General features: G+C 37.5%; 1 long non-coding RNA gene across 1 annotated transcript; it reads left to right on the forward strand.

The window, feature by feature from the left end:
* Positions 1–2,806: 2,806 nt before the first annotated feature.
* Positions 2,807–4,812, forward strand: LOC112196464. Its single transcript, XR_002935214.2, has 5 exons — positions 2,807–2,904; positions 2,995–3,052; positions 3,283–3,401; positions 4,438–4,498; positions 4,648–4,812. It is a non-coding gene; the product is annotated as an uncharacterized LOC112196464 (long non-coding RNA).
* The last annotated feature ends 7,977 nt before the right edge of the window (positions 4,813–12,789 follow it).

Raw genomic sequence — 12,789 nt, forward strand, 5'->3', positions numbered from 1 at the left:
GTCTTCTTATTCCTCTTACTTGGGTCTTTTGAATTAATTCTAGGAAGTGAGGGTTACTAACATCTCCAATTGAAAATTTGGCCAATGGTTGATAGGTGCATGATTCCGGCGTGGGCTAAGGTAATCTTCGGTGACTTCCTCTTCCTTCTTACTCTGGTGTTCGAATGATTGATTACTGATCTGTTTTGTTGTTTTATCTTTGATGCTCGGGTTGGACTTTGGACTGAAAGTGAGTAAGAGAGAAAGGTCATTCTCTTTCTCATCGGATTGGTTTCAGGCAGACGAATAATATGATTAAGGAAAAGATTAGAACACCAAATTGTCTGGCAATGGTAAGGTAAGCTTAATCAGTGGTCTAAGGTAATGGTTGAGTTTTTTTAGTCTGGATTTTGAGTGATAAAAGGATGAATCAGTTTGGGTTTGTCTTCGACGATATCCGATTTGTCCTTTTTATGGGTTTGGTTTTGATTTTGTTTTCTGTCGCCGTTGGTTTTGAACTAATTGGGGTTTTTTTTTTTTTTTGTGTTGGAGTGCGAGATGTTTCAGTAGTTGATGAGATTCGTCTGAGGTGATTTGCTTGCTAAATTCATTGAATTAAGTTGTGGAGGAGGAACTGTCAGCTAGCTGGTATATGTACGAAACATTTAAGTACTGAACTTTCTTTCATTGAACTAAGTTGTATTTATCATTAACAAACGTTCAGGTCTTCACTTGCTTGCTGGTGAATTTTTTAATTTTCTTGATGTTGTTATGTGTATTTTCTCACCCCTGTAACATGGAAAAATTGTTTTGCCGTTGATTCACACGGGTAAATCGTAAAGCTTGAGTGAACCATTTGGGATATATTCTGAAAGAACATTGGTTTTTCTTCTTCTTCTTCAAGTGAGATTTTGTTTTTGTTGGTCACAAAATAAAATTATCCACGTTTCTACTCTTCTTAAATGCAATGTATTTTTCATCTGCATGTATCACAACTTGAGAGCAATCAAATCATGTTTATAATCTGTTCAAAAGCACAAGTTATAAAAAGTTTGAGTAAACATAAATTTATTTGATACTAAAGTCAAACGTTATGTTCATAGTTCTCTTTTATAGTCTTGCACACCAACTTCTGCTGTTGTAGCTTGTCATCATTCTTGCATATCATATAATTTGATTCTCAATATATTCAGAAGAGGTTTAATGTTTTTACTATAATGCTTTTCAATTCAATGTGTATAAAATAGTTCTAAGTCCTATCATTTTTGAACTTCTCCAAAGTTTTGAAATAATTTTGCGCCTGTTTTTGTTTGAAACTAATCTGCCTCTGGTTTTTGTTTTGTAGTGGACAAATCCTCCATCAAGTTGGTAGACACAAAATAGCTGGAAATCATGAAAGAAAAGTATACTTGGAAATCTCTCAAATTGTCTTTGAAGAGCATGGATTCCTCTTGTTGATTGTGATTGTCTTTGGCCATCCGATATAATTGTAAGCATTATGGAGATTTTTAGCACCTTCATGTTACTTATATGTCATCAAACAAATTTTGTCATGCACATCTCCAAATTCTTTGGTTTGTTTATTGTTGTTATTTCAGATCATTTAGTCTGGCTTGCAGCATACTCTTAAAAGCTCATATGTCCTAACTTAATGACCGGTCCATATGCATCGGAAGTTAACGTGTGGATGCTTGAGTGAAATGGAGTGTTGGAATGTTTTCTTGGTTAATAACATGAAATGTTTTTTTGATCCCTTTTATGTTGAAACCAATGTTTATTTTTTTTAATTTTTTTAAGGCGAATTGTCTCTTCCATCTTATTGTATACGGTGATATATAGAGCACTGTGAGTTTAAATCAATCTTCATGCATGCCATTAATGAAATGATTAATTTTAACCTTGAGATGTTTAGGTAAGTTTAATTGTTATCGAGTTGATTTTTTTGATTAGATTTTCAGCTAAAGTTATAGTCTTTGGCCTTTTGAAAATTCATAGTCTTACTTTCTTCTTTTATTGTTGTTGTTGGAAGTATCTGGAGTTCTGAAGCCTGCATTATCGGTTTAATTTAGTTTAAGCGCATTGGATTTTGTTAACGATTGCGTATCTGATTTGAAGAATGCTTTAATAATTGGAAACAGATCTGGTGAGAATTTACATGTGCTGCAGATGTGACATTCAGAGATGCTTATGCTCTTGAAACTGCTGTTTTGTCAGTGTAAGTTGCTGGTCTCTCTACCAATATGCTCTATTTGAAGATATTATTTTTTGGGAAGTGGAGGTGTACGTCAAAACTCAAAGTGTGCAGATATATTTCGTTAAAATAGAGCAAGTTTTGGGAGTCAAAATATTAAGTGGCTTATGCTCTTAATGGTGGCTTTGACACTTCCCAAATATGCAGATATATTTCATTAAAATAGAGCAACTACCAAACTATATTCTAAAATAATATAATGAAGGAAGATTGGTTAAAGAACATGGACATTACTTTCAATTTTGTTTTGTACTGGAAAGAAGCTATCATTTCTAATCATCAATCAGTATTTCAAAGTTTTGGTATGCAATTCACCTCCTAAGATAACTTTTACATTTTTTTTTTATTATTGTTGATCATGAGCTACAAAAAAATATATATATATTATGCTTTATCTATTGCATTAGGGCCGGCCTAATCATTAGGCAGATATAGCCATGTAGGTGCTGTAATATATTCTTACTTATATGTTGTTTCACTAAGAATATACTTATAGCATCTGCTATAAATACATAATTTGTAAGCAGTAATCTTACAACATCTCCATCTCTCAATTTTCCAACTTTTTCTTTACAGATATGAAAAAGTTCGACACTTGGATACTCATATTGGTCAACCTCAGTTTAGTCCTCCTACGTTTCTATCTATTCCTGTGCTGCATGAAGTGACTCCAGGTAATTGTGGATACTAATGGTTATTTTAATTTATTTTATTTTATTTATGATGGTAACCTCTTGCACAATTTCCTTTGCCATGTCTTGAAGTCGGATATCTTATTGCACCGCCAGAAGGAAACCAATTGGACCTCAGAGTGATTGGAAGGTACACAATGGAAAAATTATTTGCAACAGCAACAAGTATATTTCATTTTCAATTTCTCATTCACAGTATTTTTTCATATGTTTGAGTCTTTTTTGAGTTGACTGTGCAGAGCTCATATTTGTGTCTTTTTTTCATATAGCACCTGAAACCATCGCTTCTCAGCTTTGATATATTGTCTTATTGTTGATCTCCACTTCATCTTATTTTACTTTCCTTGGCTTCTTTGACAGCTGAATAATAATATCCATGTGTCCAAGAAGGAGCACCAAAGCAAAAAAATTCAGCCAGGAATCTCTGATATAGTTGAATTGCTGGATGCTTACAGAGGTTAAAAAGCTCAGAGAAGCAGGTTGGGAACATTTATTTAATTTGAGAAGTATACAATGTTTGGGGACAAAGTCAATTGTTGTGGTATTTCAATAAACTACAGAATATTTGCAGGCATTTCAACTCTGACCATCCCTGTGTAGTTCTAAGCAAACAAAATGGACTCAATTTGGATAAACTTTGCACTCAAAGGTCAGCCTCTTATGATTGATACAATTATGCTCAACTTAATGACTTATAGTTGAACATGATTGAATCTATCTGTGCTTTTTTTCTTAATGAACTGCCTAAATTGATTAGTAAGTCACTAAGGTGGCCAACCTTCAATCTAAATACCTACTTATCAGAATATTGTTCTTCTCTACAACCCAATCAAACTAAACTAAGTAGTTATCAATGTTTCCTTTCAACTTTGGGCTGTTGGTGATGTCACAAACCGGGCTAACCTTACCCCTGTTGCTCTAATGGAGGGAACATGCTTTGCAGTATGTATTTTTCTTTGTAATGTTTGCATTAACGTATGCTGTGTAATTGTTTTTCCTTGAACATTAGGTTCCTAACAAGGAGATGGCTTCAAGCTATTAATTTGTTTACTTTATGTTCCCTACAGAAAACAGTTTTTGGTGGGCAACCTAGCAAACCGGATAACAGAGATATACCTTGTGCAGTTTTTAGGTAATAGTTTTTTCTTTTAAAAAATTGTGTCCTTCTGTTTTTAATGATAACTATTTTCTATGGTGGAGCCACAGTTAACAGTAAATTGTATGCCCAAGGGCTTTAGAATCATATGAATTCTTATTTACCGGTTCCTACAAAGTGAAGCTTAATGTTCATAATGCCAGCTGATATTATGTAACTTGGACTTATACTGCTTTTGTGTTCTGTACGTAGAGCATATACTGTAGTACTCTCAATTTCCTTCTAGTTTGACCATCTTTTTGTTCAGAAAATCACATTATTTTAGGTGTCTTACGCAAGGCATTGCTATTGCTTTTGGCCTTCAAGCTATAGTACTCTGCATTGTTTGTTTGGCTAGTGTTAGCAACTGAAACAATTAGGAAACATCATTTGATTACTGTTGGGCAGCTGATGGTGCTGTGATCATTTGCTTCACTTCTGGTATGAACTCTCTACTTTTTCTTTATGTTTGTGAGTGAATGCGTGATCTTGCTTTATCTGGAAAGTTGTTATTGTAGCTCAGTTGAGTTCTAATTTACAATTAATATGGTTGAATTTGTTATCTGATTTACATTTTTCAACTTTCTCAGGGAAAAGATATCCTGGAAATCAACCATCCCGAAAGTTCTTTCGGCATAAAGACCAGAGTGATATGAAATTTTAGTAAATTTAGATTATGTATAAAATTTAAGAAAATCAAACAGAAACTGGCAGCATCGCATGGGCAAGCTGCCTAGTTTTAGCTTAGGTTTAAATATTAGTGCATTTTTGTATCTGTATAATTATACCTCAAATATTATCTATCCAAGCTTTGTATTTCAAATTTAATTATCGTTTGAGACTTTGTTGGCTCTGTACTTATAGATTATCTTGTTTGCATAATTAAGTAATTGAACAGAATGTCAATTGTATGCGTTTTGTTAAAAAAGAAAAGTTTTTATTTTTATTTTTATTTTTATTTTTTTATTAATAATTCATATTTTGCGACGGCATTGTTTCCGTCGCAAAAATTCTGTTGCGGTAGGTGGCGTCGCTATTGACCTTTGCGATGGCATAGTTGCCATCGTCAAACTTGAAGCTACGGCGTAATTGCCGTCACAAATAGCAATGGCGACGCCCTCAACGACAACGGCAAAATTGTCGTCGCCTAGCCGTCGCCATTGGTCTTTTGCGACGGCAATTTGACTTTCCGCGACGGCGTTGCGCTGTGGCCATTTGAATTCTTTTTTGTAGTGTGTATCGGGATGAAAGGTGCTCAACCCCATGATTTTCTAGGTGACGGCATCCCGAGACCGACCAAAATACAAACTAATTTTAGGTGAGATCTCTTTCTTTTTTCAATTGATGGTGCAAGAAAAACAACACTTAAAAAGAAAGAATGGTCTATAAAAATGGAAGAAGAAAATAGAGAATTCAATTCAATTCAAGTAGTGCTGATATAGGATTTTTGACTAATTCAGTTACAAACTAGCTTCGTTTTCTCCAAATCCTTCAATGCTCTTTTGTGTCTTTTCTCAAATGGCTATTCAATAAAATTTGTCATGCTCGACATATCATCAGCATTGTCATGCCTTTTATCTTTTTGGATTGGTTTTACAAAGAAAGGGATAGAAAGAGTTGTTGTAACAACAAGAAAATTGGTTTTTGTGTCTTCCTTATTTTCATTCATCAAATAATATTGTGCTGATGTGGAGTACTGATGTAAAAAGTCTAGTATATCCTAGCATCTAATATTATAGTAGAGAATTTAATTCCAAAGCGAAGATGAGTAAAAATTGGTTTGCAATCAGATTAAAAGAAAAGTGTAAAAGTAAATTGAGAATTGGAATTGGTCTACTGATTTCATGTCATAGTCCCTTTATATAGGGAGAGAATTACAATGGAAATATCAATTACAATGATGACATTAAATGCTGATTAATCTGTAATCGATGTTGATTGATTGGTAATCGCTAATTCCTTGGTTTCCTCTTCGTCAGTTACTTTGACGAAGGCACATAATATGCTTTTCCTTTAACACTCCCCCTTGTGCCAAGTCAAAGATGAAATGGTGTATGAGTTGTTGTCTCACTAAAAACCTTGCCAAGTAACAATAAAAACCCTATGGGACAAAAAATACACCTTAGTCGAAGGAAAAGAGCACAACGCACCCATTACATTTGAGGATGACATGTGTGTGTTAGACTCCCCTAACGTCTACACCTTCCCTTGATCCTTACATTAATCAAGGGAGCTTAGAAAGTCTTAGCATTCCTATGATTTTCACATGTTTCTCAAAAATTGCCTTAGGCAATGATTTGGTGAACAAATCTGTCACATTCTCCTCAGACCTTACTTGATTCACTTGAATCTTGAGGAGGGCCTATTGTTGCTGATTGTAGAAAAATTTGGCGATATGTGTTTTGTATTATCACCCTTGATATATCCTAGCTACATCTGTTCGATGCAAGCTGCATTATCTTCATAAATGCAAGTAGGCTCTTCAGTGGTAGAACTCAAACCAGTAGTCCCTCGAAAATGTGTAATGATAGCTCTTAACCATATACACTCACGAACCGCCTCATGTAGAGCAATGATCTCTGAACGGTTCGAGGAGATAGCCACAAGGGTTTGCTTGGTTGAGCTCCAAGATATCGTCGTGTTCCCGATGGTAAATACATAACCAGTTTGGGAACGACATTTATGTGGGTTAGAGAGGCACCCAGCATTAGCAAAACCAACCAAAACATCATTTGGCGTTTCGGTGTAGTGAGCGGCACTTTTGCCATCAACATTTCCTTTAGGAATTGCAGTTCCATCTGCGGTCCCTCTTGTCTCTCTGTAGGGAAAGAATAATCCCAAGTCAATGGTTCATTTTAGGTATCGGAAAATGTTCTTGATACCATTCCAGTGACGTTAATTACGTTAGCGTTGAGCTAAATCTAGCTAACAAGTTCACTGAGAATGCAATGTCTGGGAAGTACATTGGGCTAAGTGCAATAATGCGCCTATTGCACTTAGATAGGGAATTTCAGCTCCCAACACCTCTTTATCATCTTCCTTTGGACAAAATGGATCTTTCTTTGCATCCGAACTTCGACCGATCATGGGAGTGCTAGCAGGATGCGTTTTGTCCATGTTAAATCGCCTAAGCATCTTTTGGACATACTCAGACTGGTAGATTAGTATTCTACAAACTCGGTGTTCTAGTTCAAGGCCTACATAGAATCGAGTTTTCCCAAGATCTTTCATCTCAAATTAGGATTTCAAGTAGCTCGCGGTTTCTCTTATTTCATCAAGAGTACCTATTATGTTCATATCATCGATATATACAGCTATAATTGCAAATCCGGAACTTGTTTTCTTTATGAATAAGCAGGGGCATAATTCATCGTTCTTATATCTCATCCCAATCAAGTAGTCACTTGGACAGGTATACCACATCTGCCCGGATTGTTTCAATCCGTAAAGTGAGTGTTTCAACCTAATTGCAAACGCACTCTGTGGTTTAGAGTCACTTGACTTTGGTAATGTAAGGCCATCAGGAACTTTCATATATATCTTTGAATCTAGATCCCCATAGAGATATGCAGTAACCACATCCATGAGCTGCATTTCCAGTCCTTCGGAAACTATCAAGCTAACTAAGTAGCGGAACATTATAACGTCCATTACGAGAGAGTATGTCTCCTTGTAGTCAATTCCAGGGCGTTATGAGAAACCTTGCGACACAAGGTGAGCCTTGTATCTCAGGACTTCATTCTTCTCATTACGCTTTCTGACAAATACTCATTTATGTCCTACAGGTTTTACACTTGGTGGGGTTAGCACTATTGGACCAAATACCTGTCTCTTTGCCAGAGAATCTAGTTCTGTCTAGATTGCTTCTTTCCATTTAGGCCAATCTGCTCTTTGTTGACATTCTGCAACAGAACGTGGTTCGATATCATTGTGCACAATGATTTCTTGAGCAACAATTTATGCAAATACATCATCAAAGTGTATGGAAGATCTTTCCATCAACTCATATGCCCTCTCATAATCCATTGAGATTTTATTGTTCTCTGGAATCATTTCAAACATTGGAGCATTCTCCAGTATTGATTCATGGACATAACTATAATCAGAGACAATCTCATGAGAAGGATTCTTTATATTGATGATTAATGGATTGGTTTGTGCGTTACTCGCCCTCTTCTTCCTTGGGTGAGTGTCAATTGAACCAAGTGGCCTCCCCTTCTTCCTTTGGGGAGCCACGACCTCAACCACACCTCCACTAAGTGTGGTTGCAGTGCCTCTATCTGTGGCACCGTGCCCATGATTGGGGACTTCTAACCTTGCAGGCACATTTGCAGCTGGTATATGTGATCTCGTCACTTTTGCGATATCAATAAACGTATCAGGCATCAAATCTTCTACGTTTTGAAGATCGGTTATTCTTTTCACTTCACTTTCACATTGTGAAGTGCGGGGATCAAAATGAGACAGAGTGGGGACAAACCACGACAATTCATGTCGTTCCCTTGGAAAATCCTTTTTCATGTCTCCCCCTAACGACGAGAAGAATGTCTCATCAAAGTGACAATCCACAAATCTAGTGGTAAAGAGATCGCCTGTCAAGGGTTCTAAATAGCGAATAATCGTTGGAGATTCGTATCCAACATAAATACTTAATCATCTCTGAGGACCCATTTTTGTGCGCTCAGGGAGGGGGGGGGCAATAGACACATATACTGCGCAACCAAATACGTGTAAGTGTGAAATGTCAGGCTCATATCCAGTTACCAACTGGTACGTAGAAAATGGTTGGCTAGCAGTGGGTATGAAACGAATAAGTAAAGCTGCGTGCAATATTGCATAACCCCATGCAGAAATAGGTAGGTTGGTACACATAACCAGTGCCCTAGCCACCATCTGTAGCCTTTTGATGGTGGCTTCTGCAATACCATTTTGTGTATGCACATAGGGTACATGATGCTCTACATCGATCCCAATAGACATGCAATATTCATCAAATGCTTTTGATGTAAACTCTCCAGCATTGTCAAGCCTTATAGACTTGATAGGCTGATCAGGGTGGTGAGCCCTTAAACGTATAATCTGTGCTAGGAGTTTTGCAAATGCAGCATTTCTTGTGGACAATAAAGCAACATGTGACCAGCGTGTCGAAGCATACACCAGAACCACAAAGTACTTGAATGGTCCGCATTCTGGATAGATAGGTCCACATATATCTCCTTGTATCCTTTGTAAGAATGAAATGTTTTGTTTTGTATCTTTAGCATAGGAAGGTCTCGATCCTGTTTTTGCTAAAGAGCAGGCTTTGCAAAACGAGTGATGTGCCTTTGAAATAGTCAATGAGGCATAATGGGAGGGAGGTAGTGCTTCTAGTACTTTAGAAGGCAATGGCTACATTTGAGCAGTACTAGGACCGACACCTTACAGTGTGGCGGATTTTTCTCCCATTTTATTTTTCACTCAAAAGAGTTCTTTAAAATTCAGATCATCATGTCAAGACTGGGGTGCCCTAGGCGGTCATGCCAAAGCTTGTACGAGTCAGTGTCCCACATTTCATTATTGGTGACAACATATGATTCAATTATCTGAATAGTAGTGAGGTACAGTCCACTAGATTGACTCATTAGTTTCTCTAAAATGTGTTCCTTCCACATTCATTAGAGGTAATATAAAGGTATTCAATTCCATTCTCACAGTGTGTTTCTACATGATAACCATTGGCACGAATATGTTTGAAACTTAACAAGGTTCGATTAGCTCTTGGTGCATATAGAACATCTGTGATTTTAAATGTTGTGCCATTAGCCAGCAAAAATTTGGCAGTTCCTCGCCCTTTTATTACTTGTGATGATCCAATCATCGTAGTCACAGAGGAATTATAGGCTATTAATTCAATGAATAATTGCCTATTCCTTAATATGGTGTGGGTAGTCCCACTATCAACTAAGTACTCAAGTTCTCCTCGATTCATTCCTACAAATAAATGGGAGGTATTGTTAATTAATTTAGAAAATATATCTCATATTCTTTAGAGTATGTCTATTTTAGTAGAATGATAATCTTTTCATTCTAATAATTTGTTCTCTAGATGTATTGCTTTACATCTTTATAGTGCTATTTCGAACCATGTGAATATGTGTAGTAAATAAAAATCGAATAAATTCAATGCTTCAGAATAAAATCTGAAATTTATTAATAAGCCAACGATAATCAAATCAAGGTCTTATTCATAAATCTAATTCATCAAACCATTATTGAAATAAACTTTAAGACCAAGTAATAATCTAATTAAAAATGAGGCATTATGCCTTCACAACTATTTTTGGAAAATAAAATAAATAAAGCTAATTAGTCAAAATTTGAAGTATCCATTGACTGAGCAAGTTCCTTGTTGCCATTAAAGTCTGCAATTGTGAGGTTGACATCTGGGTCATGGCCTTCTTCTTCCATATAGTGAGCGTCTTGTTCTTTAGACTCCCTATACCTCTTGTAATTGGCTGCTACTTTGTTGCTTGCTTGGCAGTTCTTGTACCAATGCCTAATGACTCCTCACCTATAGCATGGTTCATTGCCAACTCTTTCCTGTTTGACTGAAGGGTTCTTAGGTGTCCTTTGCACCTTGTTTCCATGACCACTAGGGCCAGCACCACCATCTCTGCTCCATACATTAGGAGGGCCTCCACAACCCCCACGTCCCTTGCCACGTGGGTAGGGATCAGCACGTCCAACCTCCTTTGCATTGGGGTTCTTTCCACCTTTCACTTTGCCATAATTGGCCTCGAGAATTTTCTTTGTCCCAACAGGCCTGGCATTGTTGTTCAAAAGAACCTCATTATGCCTCTCATCCACTTGTAGTAGGTTGATCAGCTTATTGAATGTTGTGATTCTTTTGTTGTCATACTCTAGCCTATACTGGTTCGCTAGTATAAGTGCTGAAGTAGGAAAAGTAGAAAGAGTCTTCTGGATCATATCATCTTCTGTGAGTTCATTTCCACATAAATTTAGACGTGTCTTTAGGCGCAACATGTCCTTATTGAAGTCATTGACCCTTTTGTAGTCAAGTAAGCAGATTTCATTCCACTGAATGGTCAGTTCTGGGAGCAAGGTGTCATGAATGTTCCCGAAACGTCCCTTAAGGGCATCCCACAGTTCTTTGGGTATCTTCAATTGAAGGTATTCCCAGCGTAGGCTAGGATTAATATATCGCCTCAGAAACATTAAGGCATTTGCTTTCACCTTGTCAGAAGGTCCGTCGTCTTTGGGTTTAGTGGGAGTTTTGATGGTGGCAGTGTAGTCTTTTGCCACAAAGGCAATTTCTACATCGGAAACCCAACGGTGGTACTCAAGTCCTTCTAAGTCCAAGATGTCAAATTCAGGTTGAGTTGGATCAACCATCTACATAAACAAGAGGGAAGATATAAATTACGCAGTCATAAAGACATCCACATGAATTATTTTCCAAACATATGAATTAGATTTCAAGACCAAGATTCGTAATGGTCACATTTTTCGATGCTATGTGAAAATGTTTTTATCATGGTAAGTGTGTATGTATAATGCACACGAATTTTCATTATTATGGCAAAACGGAATTTATATGTATAGCATTCTAAATAAGGAATAACTATAACACGTAATAAAGGATAAAACATAGCATATAAAGGCATGCATAGAGAAATTATATAAGCATAAATGAAATAAAACATGCTCAAAGTTTCATAAATAACAAAATATATATGGCATGCCCAAAAATAAATATAAACAATAACATAATAAAAAGGCATCCGTGGGCATAAATATATAAGCATAAATAAAATTAGCAAAACATGCTTAATATTTCATAAATAAAAACATAAACAATAAAATATTTAAAGCATGCGTAAACATAATTATAAATCATGCTTAAAGATAATCATATAAAACATAAATTCCTAGCCAAAACTACAGAGAGAGAAACCCTAGGCGGCGACTGGTCGTCTTGAGAAGTGTATGCCCGGTCCAACGGCAAGCCCTAGCGGCGGCGTCATCGGACGGGCCACAATGGACATCGTGTCAGGCAGTGGCTGGTACTGGTGTATGCCCAGTCGAAGTGAGGGCTGTATGGTGCTGAGTTCGCTATCCAGATCTTTTGGAGGCCCTGCCGGGGAAGGGCAGCGTCGGGTAGGAGACGGGCGTGCGATGTTAGAGTCGATCATCCCAAGATCGAAGTATACACGGTGGGAGGAGAGGTTACCTAGGGATGTTGAGTGGATGGCGAAGCGGTGGGTTTCTGGTATGCTCAGGCTGCATCGGCGTGTTCTGATATGGTTTGGGTGTTTTGGAATAACATTGGGGACGTGGGTGCTTGGGAGGGGCGGCCTTTCTTACTGGAGTGGTGGGGATGATCGAGGGACAGAGAGACGGTCAGTAGGCGGCGACTGGCTTGCTGCCGGTGACGGGACGGCTAGCGGGGAGATGGTGGCCTAGCAGCATCGTTGGCCTGCAGTTTCAGCAACTCAAGGCTCGTGCAGGTTCGGAAGTGGGCTGGACCCTAATCTGTGACTGGAATATCCTTAGGGTTTGGGCCCATTTTTTGGGTCCTACCCAAGCTATTTTTTTTCCTGAAGTTTTTTTTTACTTTTATGTTCTCTAGGTTGGATGCGCTTTATGCAACCAATAAATTCCTATATTTATTGTGTAGGACTAATCGGGCTATGTGCCTGTGTATGCACTCTACGTGCCTTGACTGCTCTAGG

Source organism: Rosa chinensis, chromosome 4 (assembly GCF_002994745.2).
Source record: "Rosa chinensis cultivar Old Blush chromosome 4, RchiOBHm-V2, whole genome shotgun sequence".
Lineage (NCBI taxonomy): Eukaryota > Viridiplantae > Streptophyta > Magnoliopsida > Rosales > Rosaceae > Rosa > Rosa chinensis.